This window comes from Mus pahari, chromosome 6 (genome assembly GCF_900095145.1).
Source record: "Mus pahari chromosome 6, PAHARI_EIJ_v1.1, whole genome shotgun sequence".
NCBI classification, from domain to species: domain Eukaryota; kingdom Metazoa; phylum Chordata; class Mammalia; order Rodentia; family Muridae; genus Mus; species Mus pahari.
The window spans coordinates 9,216,529-9,232,260 of NC_034595.1; the positions used below are offsets into that span (position 1 = coordinate 9,216,529).

The 15,732-nt window shown below is 44.2% G+C and overlaps 1 long non-coding RNA gene across 1 annotated transcript in view; it reads right to left on the minus strand.

Annotated features, from left to right (window-relative positions):
* Positions 1-15,732, minus strand: part of LOC110322811 — a 154,928-nt gene that overhangs the window by 97,607 nt on the left and 41,589 nt on the right. The gene's annotated exons all lie outside the window — the stretch shown is intronic.

The window sequence follows — 15,732 nt, forward strand, 5'->3', positions numbered from 1 at the left end:
CCTTACAGCTGGATCTCATGGAGGCATTTCCCCAACTGAAGCTCCTTTCTCTGTGATAACTCCAGCTGTGTCAAGTTGACACAAAGCTATCCAGTACAGAGAGTACAGTAGATGTGCATGGAATGAGATGGCAGCCTTGGAAAGAACACAGGGACTGTACAATAACTTTGTGGAAAAGGGGGATTTTAGCAGAGATTTGATATGATACTGGCTTTTTAAAGTGACATTCTGGTCATGCACAAACAATGGTGCAGCTCTCCTCCACACAGTTACAGGGCACCCCTATAATTCAGATGGGAAATAGAAAGGGGGTGTGAACCAGAGCAAATGAAGTGGGTGTGAGAAGAGTATGGGTGTTGGTGGAATTCAGGGATAGAGGACAAGGGGGTAAAGTTTGGGGGCTTGTTGCCTGGGTGGTCTGCACAGCTTTTATTACAGAAATCATTATTAAACCACAGAGAGAAAATGATGCATAAACCAAACAATTGTTCAGCTATTTCTCCCGAATCTCATAATCCTAGATTATCGTAGATGAGACCAGGCCCCTAAACATTTACCATCTGCTGCTTCCATTCTGCTCATCTGTGTCCTAATTCCAAGCAGCCCCAGGACCGCTTTAGTTCTTGGGAAGACCAGCCTTACCCTCTATTAAGATGTACCTGCCCATAATTCCTAACACTTGCTTCCAGCGTGGGGTTCTGGGAAGTGGGATCAAGTGGGACCCTCTTCTCCCCGTGACTGTTGTGTCAGACTCAGTCACTTCAGTGCATAACCAGGACTGTCACTATTATTTTTTTAATTGTTTATAAAAATAAAGCCTTGTTGCATATTTTGCTGAAGCCGACATACATGGTGTCTGCCTCAATCTGCTTTATTATTCTGTTCAGTCTGACCTTAAAAAAAAAAAAAAAAACAAGCAAGCAAAAACAACCATTGATAGTGTGTACATGAAGCCAAACATAAATGACAATCAATTGTGTGTAAATGCATAGGAACAAATTGTATAGTCATCAGAAAGTTGACTTCCCAAGTCCAAGTTTAGAAGAGTGTGTTCTGTGTGTGTGTGTGTGTGTGTGTGTGTCTGTCTGTCTGTCTGTCTGTCTGTGTCTATTTCTGTGTCTATCTCTGTGTCTACCTCTGTGTGTGTATTCAGAAGTGTGTGCGAGTGGGCACGTGTGCACATGCATATAGAGTTCACACCTCAGCCTTGGTTGTTGTTCCTCAGGGACTGGCCACCCTGTTTACTTTTTTGAGACAGAGTCTCTCACTGTGACCTGGGACTCACTGATCAAGATAGCCTGGCTCCCAGGATCTCTCCTGGCTCTCCAGTGCTAGAATCATGGGTGTACGCAAGTGTGCCTGGGTTTTCACATGGGTTCTGGAGATTGGCCTCAGTTCCTCATTCTTGCACCCACAGCACTCATTGGGGCTTTTTAAAAATTTACATTCCAGCCATTGCCTCCCCCCAGTCCACCCTCCCACAGTTCCTCATCCCATTCTTCCTCTCCCTTGCCTCTGAGAGAGTGCTCTCCCTCCTAGCGCCCCGCCCCCAGAAGTCCCCCTTCCTTGGGGCCTCAAGGCTCATCTTCTCCCACTGAGGCCAGACCAGGCAGTCCTCTGCTATATGTGTGCACAGAGCTCTTTTGTATTTTTAATTGCATGAAATCAGTAGACTCTTGTATCTGAAACACACACACACCCCAAACACACACACACACACACACACACACACACACACACACGCTGTCGTGTATATAGCTGGTTCTCATCACTGGGTTCCAGCTCAAAGCTATCCACCCCAGGGAAGACTTCTGCAGTAATTGTCTCTATAACCCTGACTGTACAATACTTTTAAAAGATCTGAAATAATTTTACTCATTTGTTAGTATAAATAGAAGCTGCCTCATAACAGAGTTCCTGCATTTTTTTGGTTTGCAGTGCTAGCACAGGGCATGCCTGCTGGCTCAAGCACGTACTGAATCCAGGTGAGTATGGTCACTGGCTTAGAATTCGAATGGTCCAGCCTCCTGCATTTGTGGTTTTGGCTTTCACAAAGCCCAGGGTGACACTGCTGCTCTCCCCAGAGGTCCCTGTCATATTCACTTTGCTAAGCAATCTTTCCTCGTTGGTCAGAATTAAGTCCAGGACAGAAGCTCCCTAAATCTCTTCTGCTTCTGGCTGAAAGATGAAATTATCAGCCAAGTTGAACAAGGCAAAGTAGATCTGATGCCCTGGGCGAGGCTGGATGAAGTGCCCAGCAGTTACTATCCCATACTGGTTGTCAATGAAGAGGCTATATCCCTCAGACGTCTCCTAATACCTTGCATGCCCCCCAACTTCATGAAAAGGGTGGATCTACTCAGCCACTGTCAAAACCAAGTTCTCAGTGACACTAATGCTAGTTTGTGATTTGGGACTTTGATGAGTGACATTAGACAATACTGATAGCTACTTTACCTATGGAGTTATAGTTCAGGAAAGCTTTGGTTGTATGGGTGAGAAGCCACTCAGACTATATAAAACAAGAAGGGAATAACTGAAATTCAACAGGGGCAGCCATAAAGCCCAGAGGCATCAAACAGCAAGCTCTTATTTTTGACTCTTCCCACTCTATGCCATCACTTAGACTCTTTGAGACAGACTATAGTAATGAGAGAGATCTCAAAACCTTCTAAAATGCACAGCATGAATACTCTTGCTGAAGTGATGTTTCATGTTTGGTCAGGCTTTGCCTCTGTGGGTTAGAACCCACATTGAAGGTCTGCCCCATCCTCTACCTGGACGTTACTTTCCAAGGAGGAGGTGGGCTTCATCTGTATGATGGGCTCTCATCGTGCTTCACTGTTGTATTCCACTGTGAGTAGCGTCACCAAGCACACAGTCACATTTGGGTGTGGACACCTTCTGTCTTAGATACCGAGGCTTTCAATTATGGATGACAGCACCACCGCCACAAGGCACATCGAAAACCACATGGCATTGCTTCACCGATGGAGGACAGCGGCCAGGGCACCTCAACTTCCTACAGTAAGTCATAAGTCCCTCGCAACAAGGACTTGTCTTTTCTAAAGCATCAGCAGGAGGCACGCTGAGAAGTGTAAGAAGTTGGAGAAGCGCCTAGACATCTGTGCTTCTGCGCAGTGTCTTTTAGTATCAAAATTTCAATGTAACTGAATATGCATATTATTTAGAAATATGGAGATAGATTCCAGATGATCCAGCTAGAGTTGAAATGGTCACTTGTAGGTGACAGGTGAAAAGGCAGAAGTTTGCTAGTTTGGTAGAAGACCACTCGATGACATTTAAATATTTGGCTATGTGTCCATGCTATCCTTCAATACCATTTTTAAATGAATGCAAAGTAATGAAGCCTGTCTTGGGGGAATGTTTAAGATGCTATGTGTTTATTCTTAATGTTCTAATATCTCCACTTAGTAAGGCTGTGAAAAGGTTTAGGTAGGCTATGTGGAAAGATCTGCGAAATCAGATCAGCCATCCCAACACAGAGTTAGCTGTGCTCAAAAAGCTTGAGTCTGTTTCTTAGCACCTCTGTTGAAATGTGTCCCCATTAACTAGCTCAGCTGAGGGCAGAAGCCAAACCTCCAAGGATTCCAGCACTGGCCACCACTCCGTGTTGAGAACACACAACACGTACCAGAGGGGCATGCATTGAGAGTTTGGAAGAAATCTAAGTAAGAGGAAGTGAGAAGAGGGAAAAGAAGAAAGCAACCCTTGAGTCTGCATACGAGGAAAGGGGTGCCAGAGAGTCCCCCGATGACTTTGGTGATTGTCCACTTTATTTTGACTGGACGTTCATCTGCCTCCTCTTTGTCTGACTGCAGGTTCCTGGCAGGAACTTGCCACATCTCAGTCCACACTTCAATCCCAGCTGACTCTCTGGAGCCTAACAGGGACCCTGCCCATGCTCCTCACATAGGAGAGAGCCATTCTGTATGTACACCTGACAGATCCTGTTCTATACACTTTCCCTGTAGGAGCACGGTTGTTTTAGCAGATGTTTTATGAGGTAGGCATTGTTATCTTCACTGAGCAGAGAATGAGATAATCACATTGAACTTCCCTGAAATACTAGCTCATAACCCAATTTGGCTACTGTCTTGTAAAATGTCTTTAATTTGTAATTCCCCACACCAGTATCTATTGATCTATGTATCTATGTAACTATCTATCTATCTATCTATCTATCTATCTATCTATCTATCTATCTATCTATCTACAAATCTACCTATTTACCTATCATCTATTATCTGTTTACCTTTATATTTATTATCTATCAAGTTATTCCACTTATCACTCTAAAAATGCAATGAAGGAGAAGAAAAAGTGAGTTAATATTAATTGAGCTATTATTTTAGGTGCTCAACATTTGGACTACACCATCTAACTGAACACTCCTTATAACCACTTGAGTCAGATTTCTTTTTTAATCTTCATCTTACTTGTGAGGAAATTGAAAATGAGAAAAATTAATAGTTTCCTAAGACCCTGCAGATGCTTAGTTGAAGATGCAAAATTTGAGACCGGGTTTGTCTGAAGAGCATACATTTCCAGATAGCCAGCCTCTAATACAACCTCCAAAACTGCTTCGGGCATAAACTTTGATGGAGTTCTCTCCTGATTATCTCGTGGTTGCTCTACATGATCAACAGAAAGGGTGATTTTTAGCCTTAGAGGTAAAGGCTATAAAAGACCAACTTCCTTCAAGTCTTCCGATTGACTTCAGTGGGCTAACAACTTGTACTTGACTGGAAACTGTGAAAGACCCTGAGCCAGAACCAAGCAGTTAAGCTGCTCTCGGGTTCCTGACCTTCAGAACCCATACAGAATAGCGAATGCTTATTCTAGGCTGGCAAGTGCTGGAATAATTAGTTACGTAGCAACGACATCTTGTTCTTCCTCAGAACCAGTCACTTCCATGGAGCTTCCTCTGCTTCATGGCAACGCTGTCTGCTCTTCCTGAGTTCAGGGCAACTGTGAAGTTGGCACCCATCCAAGGGTAGCCACACATCTATGATGACTTCATGGTCAAGGTTAGCCTAGAGCTGGAACCAATCACAGTAGGCACACGAGCTAAAGAAGCCACTTTGTGCCTTTGCATCCTGAACCTATACACAGAGAGATCTTGTTCATCTGTCACGTGTGTGACTTTGCCACTTCAAGGGAATCACAGGAAATGATGCAACTTATGTTTTGGGAAAACAAGGGACATCCAACCTTAAAAAAAAAAAAAAAGTAACACATTGAATCAGGGTTATGTGGCCGTGAGCAGACTGGAGCATTTTTCCAAAGCCTGCTGCATTCTTGTTGGTGTTTTCTTCATTAATTTATTTACTTATTTACTTTACATCCCAATATCCGAGCCCCTCCCAATTCCCCCCTCACACAGTTCCTCCCCTGCATTCTTGTGTTGTAGCAATTCACACAGCAGTAAGGACTGCAGAGTAGGCCTGCCTGTGCTTAAATAATAATCCTAAAAGGGTTATTTGTCTTTAAACACAAATTCTGTGAAGTCAGGAGACCAGGCTAAGTGATAAGCTGAACACAGTATGGGTGGCTCAGTATTGAATTGTTGAGATGATTAAATAAAAATACAGGAAGTGCTTAGGGAAATAATGAACAAATGGATGCATGGATGAATGGATGGATGGATGGATGGATGGATGGATGGATGGATGGATGGATGATAGACAGATGGATGGATGCATGGATGCATGGATGGATGGATGGATGGATGGATGGATGGATGGATGGATGGATGGATAAAAACATAAAAGGCTAGCAGAGGCAACAATTTCCAACCTTACCTTTGTCTCCTAGAGGTTTGAGATTAGAAATAGAGATGTCTCAACATTCTACAATCCTCTTATGAAAGTCCCTAAAACAAGAATGTAACACTGGTCCAGGCCCACTGCTTCACCCATCAAAAGGGCCTAAAATTAACTCCCACATCCCAGGATGGTGACCAAAGGGAAGTATGAATGTGATGAGACAGTATTTGAAAAGGCTGGGCTTGGTGAGATGATGCCCTCCTGCAATTATACCACCCAGGAGGCTGAGACAAGAGAATCGCAAGTTCAAGGCCAGCTTAGGCTATATAGTAAGTAGTTTGGACTTCATAGTGAGAGCCAGGTTCAAACATAAAAGTGAAGAAAGAAAACAAGCAAAAATATTGAGTAGAATTCACTCTACCCAACCTTTTCTTTTCTCTTACCTTTCCTCCCCACCTCCAAACCACAGTAAGATTTTCCACCACCAGAGTGCCCAACACTTGGAAAGTGTGTGCTCAAAGACAAGCTGGATTTAGGTCTCATGCTGCTGTTTAAGTTTATTTTGCTAAAACAAGCATAAAATTTCATGTCAGAAGCTTGTGTTTTAATCCCAGGTCTGCCACCTACTGGTTGTGTGACCTCAGAAAGCCACCCCACCTCTCTGAGGCTTATAGCTTCTGTCAGAGTTTAATGAGCTAACATGTATAATTGGGGAAGAGCAATGACCTGGGACAGCATGGTCCTGTCAGAGTGGAGCAGCAGTTTTGAAGTGTCTTGTGTCCTGGCTTTCTAGAAAACAGAACATGGCTGTCTGATGTGTTATACCTCTCCTCCTTGCAGAAGCCACTTAAGAAAAAGCCCCCAGCCCCCCAAAAAAGAAAAAGCCCCCAAGCTCTTTGGGATGGCCCCATGATCATCTTTTGCTCAGGTAAGAGAGCCCAGCATTCTGTCGCAAGAGATGCCAACCTTACTGCTCAATGCTAGGTTTCAAAGACCTATCATTGAGGATCCTTTTCTCTTTGCCTGTGACTCAGTGAGTCTTTCTGTGCTAGTGGAATGATCAAGTCAATAGTTAGAATACTTTATGGGTACTACACAGCTTACAGCTTCGTAAGGACAATCTCTGAACCAATGGAGCTTTGGGATATGCAGTGTAGCAGTTTGAATGAGAAATGCCCACCATAGGCTCCATGTATTTGAACACTCGGTCCTCTGTCACTGGCTCCACTTAGGAACCTTATGGAACCTTCAGGAGGTATCCTTACTGGAGGAGGCATGTCACTGGGAACTGACTTTGAGGGTTTATAGCCTTGCCCTACTCCCTTGTCTCCATTCCTGTGTGACCAGTTGCCAGACGCTCCCTCAACTTCCTGCTTCTGCTGCCATGCCTTCTCTGCTGTTATTGACATCTAGCCCTCTGGAACCATAAGCCAAAATAAACTCTTCCTTCAACTGCACCTGATCACAGCAACAAGGGTAACTAATGCATGAGGCTTGGACCAGCTATTGGTGTCATCTGCAAAAACCAACAGCACGGCGAGCCCCTCCCCAACTCATAGAGATGTATCCGTGCTGATGAGTGCCAGGTTTTCAACTGTAAACTTTTTTTGTATCCTTGGTGCCTATTAGGTCTTTGCATTGTTATATTCTGTCACTCAATGTATCAAGCTATGTTAAACTTTACGTATCGATATTTTAAGGGTGTTTCATGAATAGTCGTATATAACTCCAACTCTGCTGCCTTTCCTATCCATCTCTGTCCCCAGCTCACAGGACACACTAGCTATGAAACCCTGAAGAGAGGAGAATGATACAATGCCCTTTTTCTGAGTCACCTTCCATGCCTGACTCCTCCACTGTGCAATGGAGCCTATACCTTCCCACTTGCTTACAGACTACACACTTCTTCACAAAAGGCATGTGTGCGTGTGTGTGTGTGTGTGTGTGTGTGTGTGTGTGTATGATGTGTGGGTGAGTGTGACTGAGGCTACACAAGTGTCATAGCAAGTTTGAGAAGGTCATAGGAAAACCCAAGGTGTGGCTCTCCCTTCTACCTTGCTTGGAGGCAGGGTCTCACTTGGTGACTGCTGCTGCATACACCAGGCTAGCTGGCCTTCAACAGATCCTCATTTCCCCCTCCCATCTCACTGTAGGAGCACTGGGAATGCAGATACAGTGCCTGGCTTTCATACGGGGAGATTTGAAGTATCTCCTCATATTTGTAGGGCAAGCCCTCTTCTCACTGAGCCATCTCTTTAGCTCCTCAGATCTCCATAGAAAAAAATGTGTCAGTAGTGATGGAGGCTCAGTCACATCACTCCCTCCCCTTCCTCTCTCAAAGTCATTGCCCTCAGGTTTTGGGTTCCATCATTCCTATGGAAGTGTCCTCACCGGGACTCCCATGACCTCCATGTTGCAAAACCCAGTGTCATTTTCTCTGTTTTCTTTGTGCCCAGGGTCTCAGCTCCCTCTTCCTTGGACCAATTTTGTCACCTGTTCTCAAGACACCATTTCCTCATTAGTCTTTGTATCTCATCTAGTTCTTGGGGCCCCTGGTGCCTTGGAACTCTGTTCTTAGGCTACTTGTCTTTTGTGTCTATTTTCACCCCCGGGAAGATAACAATGATTTCATCCTGTACCATGTGGAATCTGGCAACTGACAATGACTAGCCCCGAGCTCGACATGCCAATGACATTTTAGATTTAACGAATCCAAAACCCATCTTCTAGCTCCCTGTCCCAACCTTCCAGGTATAGACTCGTTCTTTCAGGTACCCTTAGTCTTTCATCTTCCAAATGCTCTTGCTGTCTTGTCTGACTGCCTTTTGCCTCACCCTGGTGGAACCACCATCTCTTCTGCCTACGTGCCAGCAGCAGACTCCCGGATGGGTCCATCTGTACCCATAGTGAGGGTATTAGGAACAACACAACCACAAAACATCACTTTTTTGTGTGCTAAAACACTATAACCAAAAGGAACGTAAGGAAGAACTATTTACATTTGGCTGATGGCTCTAAAGGAAGAGTCCACAATGATAGAGGAAGCATGGCAACAAGAGGCTGGAGCAGAAAGCTGAGCAATCACATCTTAACTAGAAATGCAGGGCAGAGAAAGAGGACTGGAAGAGGGGACATATATCCTTCAACAAGGGCATACCTTCTAAGGGTTCCATAAAGTCCCCCAAAATAACACCAACCAGGGACCAAGTGTGGAAACACATGAGCCTTTGTGAGCATTTTCCATGCAAGCCATTTCAGTGATCCTGGGAGAACGTTCTTATGTCCTAGTCCTTCTTGGTCCAGGACACACCCCATGGCTTTCTGTATCAAGTCCCCGACGCAGAATCCCATCTTACTAGAAGGTTCTTCTCAAACCACCTTATCAGAAACCATCAATCCCTTTTAGCGCGCTGCCCCTCTCTGTTCTCACGCAACCCGATTCTTATGTGTATTTCTCTGCCAGATATATTTATCTGTCTCCCTACAGAGCTAACACTTTCTCTTTTACATTGACTACCTTATCCTTAACCCAGAATAGGATCTCACTCAGAGTACATATGGTTGAAGCAGTGACTGACCCACTGGAACAGAAGTGTGAGCACAGACCAGGGCCTGATGTCAGAATGGAAGAGAGGCAGTTGGAACAGCCTCCTTCAAGGACAGCTATGACACGCTATAGAATCACTGAGTGAACAAAGTTTTTACATAGACTTAGATGAAATTCAAGCATTTCTATCCTCAGGTCGTCCTTTCTGTGGTTAAGTGGTCAGTTTGGGGGATCTGAGGATGAAGCTCAGTGGGTAGAGTGCTTGCTTAGCTTCCATAAAACCCCATGTTTGATCTAGCACCTCACAAGCCAGATGGTGCGCACCAGTAATCTAAGCATTCTGGAATCACAGCACTTGAGAAATGGAAGCAGGGGGAATCCAAAGTTCAAGGTCATCCTTTGGCTGTATCAGAGCCAGCCTGGGTTATATGAGACCCTGTCTAAAGGAGGAGAACAAAAGAAAAAATATGACAGACATTCAAATTTCTCTTCTATAAAGAGGTCCTACACTTCGGTGTCTTTTTCCATGTCCAGTTGAAATGAAGACTTATGATGTCTGTATGTTCACACCCATGATCCTTCATTCTTCCACGAGCAAAAGAAAATTTACTCAGAGACTTTAATCGGTCATGTTTGGCTAAGCCAGACCTGGAGCTTTCATGTTCCTGGAGACGGTTTGTTAGAATAGCATTGCTGCGACACTGCTTAGGACTCACACTGACTGGCACACAGGCCTACCAGGGTTCTACATAAAGATGGCTAATGTCAGCAACTGCCACTAGAGGGCTACTCACAGCCAGGACTCAAAAGAATCAGCGCATTCTCTGACTGCCCCCAGGACACAATGAACTCTTAGCAGAGAACTAGTCCCATTACTGTGGCTTTGATGTCCCTAGAAAGCTCCCCACCCCGCTGGTATCATGGAAGGACACCCTTAGATGTATCACCTTCCATGGGCCTTTGTATAAAGACAGAGAGACAGGGAGATGGTTTCTGTCACTTGAAAAATATGTCGCTCTTTAGTAGTAGCATTTGCAAGGACTCCAAACAAAAGTTCCATGTTTAATTCTGTAAATATTAAAGCATTTATGGGCTACCTAAAAACCACACCTTTATGCAAGAGTTGAGAGCTCAAGGTCTGAGAGACTCTCTCAAGAATCTTAGGAGTAATGAATTGATAACTTGGAATAACACATCTGTTTGGTATACTCATGCCTGAGGCCTTTTGTGAAGTAGTTCTCAAACTCCTGTGGGGACAGATTAAAGTACCAGCCCAGTGTATTTCAGACCTGAGCTACACACCTGATGCACTTCCGTTGTGTACTTTTTATTAGGGTTCACAATTTTAACTATTTTAAACTTCACAATGTAATGGTCTCTGGTGTTCAATCGTCATAATTACCTAATTACATCCTAGAAAAGAAAAATGTTTCTTAAAACCATTCTCACACTCACTCCCAAAATTCCTGTTCTCATTGAATTGTCACTTGTCAATCCACCCTCAGTCTCCTGAGCCCCTGCCGATGACCAATGTACTTTCCGTCTCTGTGATTCATGCACGCTCTATATAAATTCCATTGTACAGTATGTGGTTGCGGTTGCTTAAGTCTGGCTTCCTCTACTTATTCTTATGTTCTCAAGGTTCAGCCACTGCTGCACATATCAGAACTTCATTCCTTTTGTGACTGAATAATATCCTGCTACACAAATGCATTCCTTTCCAAAAGCTGTTAATCCACTCATTGGCTGACATTTGAAGTCTGGTCACTTCTAGGCCATTTTAATGATGCTGTTATAACCATTTTGTATCCATGTTTGTGCTTGGGATACCGCTTCTTGTTTCTCTCCGGTACATTCTGGACGTAGAGATGTAGTCAACACTGAATGGGTATTCTTGGCATTGGAGCACAAAGAAGACAACAACTTGGTTCTTTCTTCCCCCAAGCAAACTCTTCGCTTCCTGGCTGCTGTACAGGTGCCTGCCACGCACTGGGAAGACATCCTATACCTGTGAACAAAAACAATGAGAGTCTGAGGTCTCGTGAGGTTTCTCCTCCTTACTTTCCTTATAGCTGTGACAGAGAAAGCTGACAAAAGCCACTTAAGACAGGAAGAGCCTGTTGAAGCTTATGGTTTAAGGGGATAGACTGTTATTGGGGGAAGGCAAGACAGCAGTGGTGTGAGGTGGCTCACCACATCGCATCTGCAGACAGGAAGTAGGGAGCAATGAACGTTGGTGGTCAGCTCACGTTTCTCCATTTTTATTCGGTATTGGCCCCCGGGCTATGGAATGATGCCCCCAAAGTTAGAGTGAGATTTCCCACCTGGATTCCCTCAGTCTAGGGCACTGGTTCTCAACTCGAGGGTCTCAACTCCTCTGAGGGTTGAATGACCCTTTCATAGGGGTCACCTAAGACCACCAGGAAACACAGATATTTACATTATGGCTCCTAAGAGTAGAGAAATTAAAGTTATGAAGTAGCAGCAAAAATAATTTTATGGTTGGAGATCACCACAACCTGTAAAACTGTATTAAAGGTTCAAAGAATTGGGAAGTTTGAGAGTCACTGGTCAAGAGCTTCCCCCACAGACATACACAGAGTTTTTTCTCCCAGGTGATTCTGGATCTTACCAAGTTGACAATCAGTATAGCTCCCAGTCAGGAGAGGAGATGAGGATGAGGTGGGTGAAGAAATGAGTAGACATGACCACTTGGGTAAGGATGAAGGACTCCCTGAACTCTGAATGTCAGGACAGCCTTTCTGTTGGACTGACCTTTGAGCTGGCAGCTGACGGGAAGGAACCGGTCATATGAAGAGCCACAGAGAGAGGCATGTGAGGACACAGACAGAGGAAACAACGGCTGAAAACGCTCTAGGGAGAGGACAAATCTGACCTGTTGAATGATCCACCTCTCAGGCTCACCCCGCTTTCCGGGCCACTGAAGGCTCTCCTCTGTGCTCACACCTACCAGTGGCCCTTACTCGCCAGCCACACTCCAGTTCTTGCCCCCTTCCCCTTCTACTGTCTCCTCTCAACAGTTAGACAGGAATAACAACTGATACTTGGAAATGTCGTCCTTCCTCCTCTTAGATGATAAGCCAACATCCCATTGGGTTCTTTCCAGCCATTACCACTTTTCTCATTCCCTTTACACTGAAACATACCCGGGGATATCTACAATGGAATGACCATTCCCCTGCCTCTGACAAAGCAAACCGCCTTGTGTCCCAAAGAAGCCCATGGACTTGTCTTCCCAAGGTCTCATTCTATTTGTCAAATCAAGTGGTACCCTTCCCTCCTTAATCTCTTGCTATAGTGGAGACCCCAAGCACTTTTTAAAAAAAATTTTTTTTTCTCAATGAGAATAGAGTTCTTCAATTTATTGTGATGATATGGTTTTCCTCCTCCAACTGCTCCCAGACCCTCCCCACCCGGCTCCTGAGTGTTCTCACCTGTGCGTGCAGGTGTGAGCACTTCTTCTTTCACTCCCCCTCCAACATTTCTTTCCTATTACCCATGTTTTAAATGTTGGTGACACTCGGGACATTTTCTAAGCCCCCTTTTATCTCATCATCCCTTCATGAGGTGGTATCAACCAAATAGTCATGATGTTGAATGCCTTTTCCACATCACTCAAGAACTTTCCCACTTGATAAACTTTATCTGGAATCCCATCATCCGTACTCATGGGAGCTTTCACTGTCAGGACACAGCAACAGGAAGTTTAAAGCATCTACTTACTGAGGCCAAACAAGGCAGCACTTTGCCTTCTTGTTTTAGTTCTTGATAATTAGCATATCACAAACTGGATCGTGACGTCACCTCATTTCTCCCTAATTTTGTTTCTCTTTCTAGTTTCCTTGGCTCCATTAATAACTAAAGCAAAAGCATGCGTTTACTTTCATGATCAATTTATCAGCTTCACATTATTGTCTACTCTCTTGTCTTAAACACAAGAAGTCTGTGTTATGCCTTATGTGAAAATATATTTTAGAAAAGCTTTATTATGGGTTGAGTTGGAGCGTTGTTGGTCATGATTTCATTAGTCACAAGTCAATGATATTAAAAAAAAAAGCTGTTCTTAAATGAAAACATACATAAATAAGGTTATCTATTAAATAAAGATGAGACTGTTGTGAGATTCATAAGACGCCCCACTCTATCTTTCTGCTAGGAGCAATGGCTTGGTGTTTCCTAATTTAGTGTTCATGGTAGCTTTGCAGAACTCTAATAAAGAGAATCAATTATACGATCCAAACAAAAATGCCCCTGAGAGAATTTGATCTGCCACTCAGGTGTCTCATCTTTTGTAAATTGAAATATTCAGTTGTTGGGATGTCTAATCTTGGCTGTCAACTTGACATGCTTAGGAAGAAGACAACACATCTGAGAAATTGCCTCTATCAAATCATGGGCTTGTCTTTGGCAGCATTATCCTGATTGCTAGTTGACTTAAGAGAGCCCAGCCCACTGTTGGTGGTACTATTCTTAGGGAGGTGGGACTGAGCTATTGCCCTGGCCCGCGGGACACTTTATTCCATGGTCCTTGAGGGGGATCACAAACCTAGAGAGAAATGGGAATAAAGAAAGAGACGAAGACCATGCATGTTTGTCATAGTCTCTTTTACTAAGGGGAGATGCTCAGGTTAATACAATTTGGAGAGGGGTGATCAAAGGTATACAGTGAGAGAAATAATTGGGAAGAGTTATTTGCAAGTCTAATACATTTAGTGATTCATCTAGGGTCCTTGGCACCACTGCCCTGGGACATAGGGCGGCTTATCTAAGAGTCCTATCTCAGAGTCCGGATCCTCCTAACAGTTCAAGGTGACAGCTCTGGGCAGCTCTGGAATGTGAGAAGACTCCCTCAGTCCTTGATGTCTGTTTAGGTCTTGCTGGTTCCCAGGAGTGACCTTGCAGAGAGAGAGAGAGGGAAGGGCTCTTGACAAAGAACTGTGTGGCTCTTAGCTGCATACTGTGAAAACACCTGGGCTGCAGGATGCCCTGGGTGTAAAATGCCTGGGCTTTCTCAACCTGGTCTCTGCCAAGCTAAAAAGAATGTGATGCTTGAAGCAAGCCAGTGGGCAGTGTTCTTTTGTGGTCTCTGTCTCAGTTCCCGCCTCCACACTCCTGCCTAGAGTTTTTGCCATGGCTTCCTTTAATGATGAACTATTACCTGTAAGGTAAAATAACTCTGTTCCTTCCCAAGTTGCTTTTGGTCATGGTGTTTATCACAGCAACAGAAAAGCAAATTAGAGCAGTTGTGTACTAGACAATTCTCCTCAGTGACCCCAATAGTAGTAATCAGCATATCCAAAACTAGACTCTCATCTTGGTCCCATCTGCTCCTGTCTTCCTGTTCATCTTTCTAGTTTCTTTCTCTCAACGCATGACTTGACTATCTAGCAATGACCCTAGTATCCTTAACTGTCCCTTCTCTCAAGTCCCCGTATCCAGGCGTAACTTCAGCATTGTCTTCATTGCATCTTAAGCTAGCTTTCTTTGCCCTGTTACTTTCACCAAAACTGGTTCTGCCTATGATTGTCACTGGCTTTGTGAAGTGTCTCTCTTTTAGCCTTTTCTAACAAGGTTCTATCCGCTGTCCGAATCTTCTTTCTGCAATGCAAATCCAATGGAGCTGGGCAAACCTTCCCATTTAGAATCTTCCCTGGCTCCCCACTGCAAGCAACACTGAATCTAAACGGCAGTCAGCCATAAAGAACCTCCACTAGCTGAGTGCTGCCTCCTGTTTCTCTCCCACCCAACCACACAATTCTTTCCCGGCAGAAACACATTCATTCGCTTGTCCTTCCCCGGGAATTCCAGAGCTGCATGTTCTGTCTGTTCTCCCTCTACTTGATCTTCCATTTTCACACCTTCTCTCTTCTCCTCGCTTAAGGTGATAAGCAACTGCCTTTATCATTCTACAAATGCTGATTTAAAAAATAAATAAATAAAAATAAGGACAAGTGCTTGCTTCCTTCCATAGCTTCAGGACTGAATGCTTCCTTCTTAAGATGACGGACCTGGCCAGGACATTAGCTTCTCAGTTTCAAATTGCCTTGGTGAATGAGAATTGGTCCTGTCTACCTCAGACGGCATTACTAAAGACTAAACAAACAGCACCTTAGAAAATTAACCAAGAACTTGGACAAAGAGACACTTAAACGCTATTGTTGCTGTAAATCTCCAGCCCAAATAAATCTGAGCAATGAAAACCCAACACAATTAATATGAATGAATACATGCTGTGTGCCTAGATTGCACAGATCTACCTCTACACTACCATCTTCCCCATATAAGAGACCCCTTAGACCTTGCGGTTTCATCAGACCAGTTGCTTCTGCTCCACTTTCCTTCCCTCCTCCTCCTCCTCCTCCTCCTCCTCCTCCT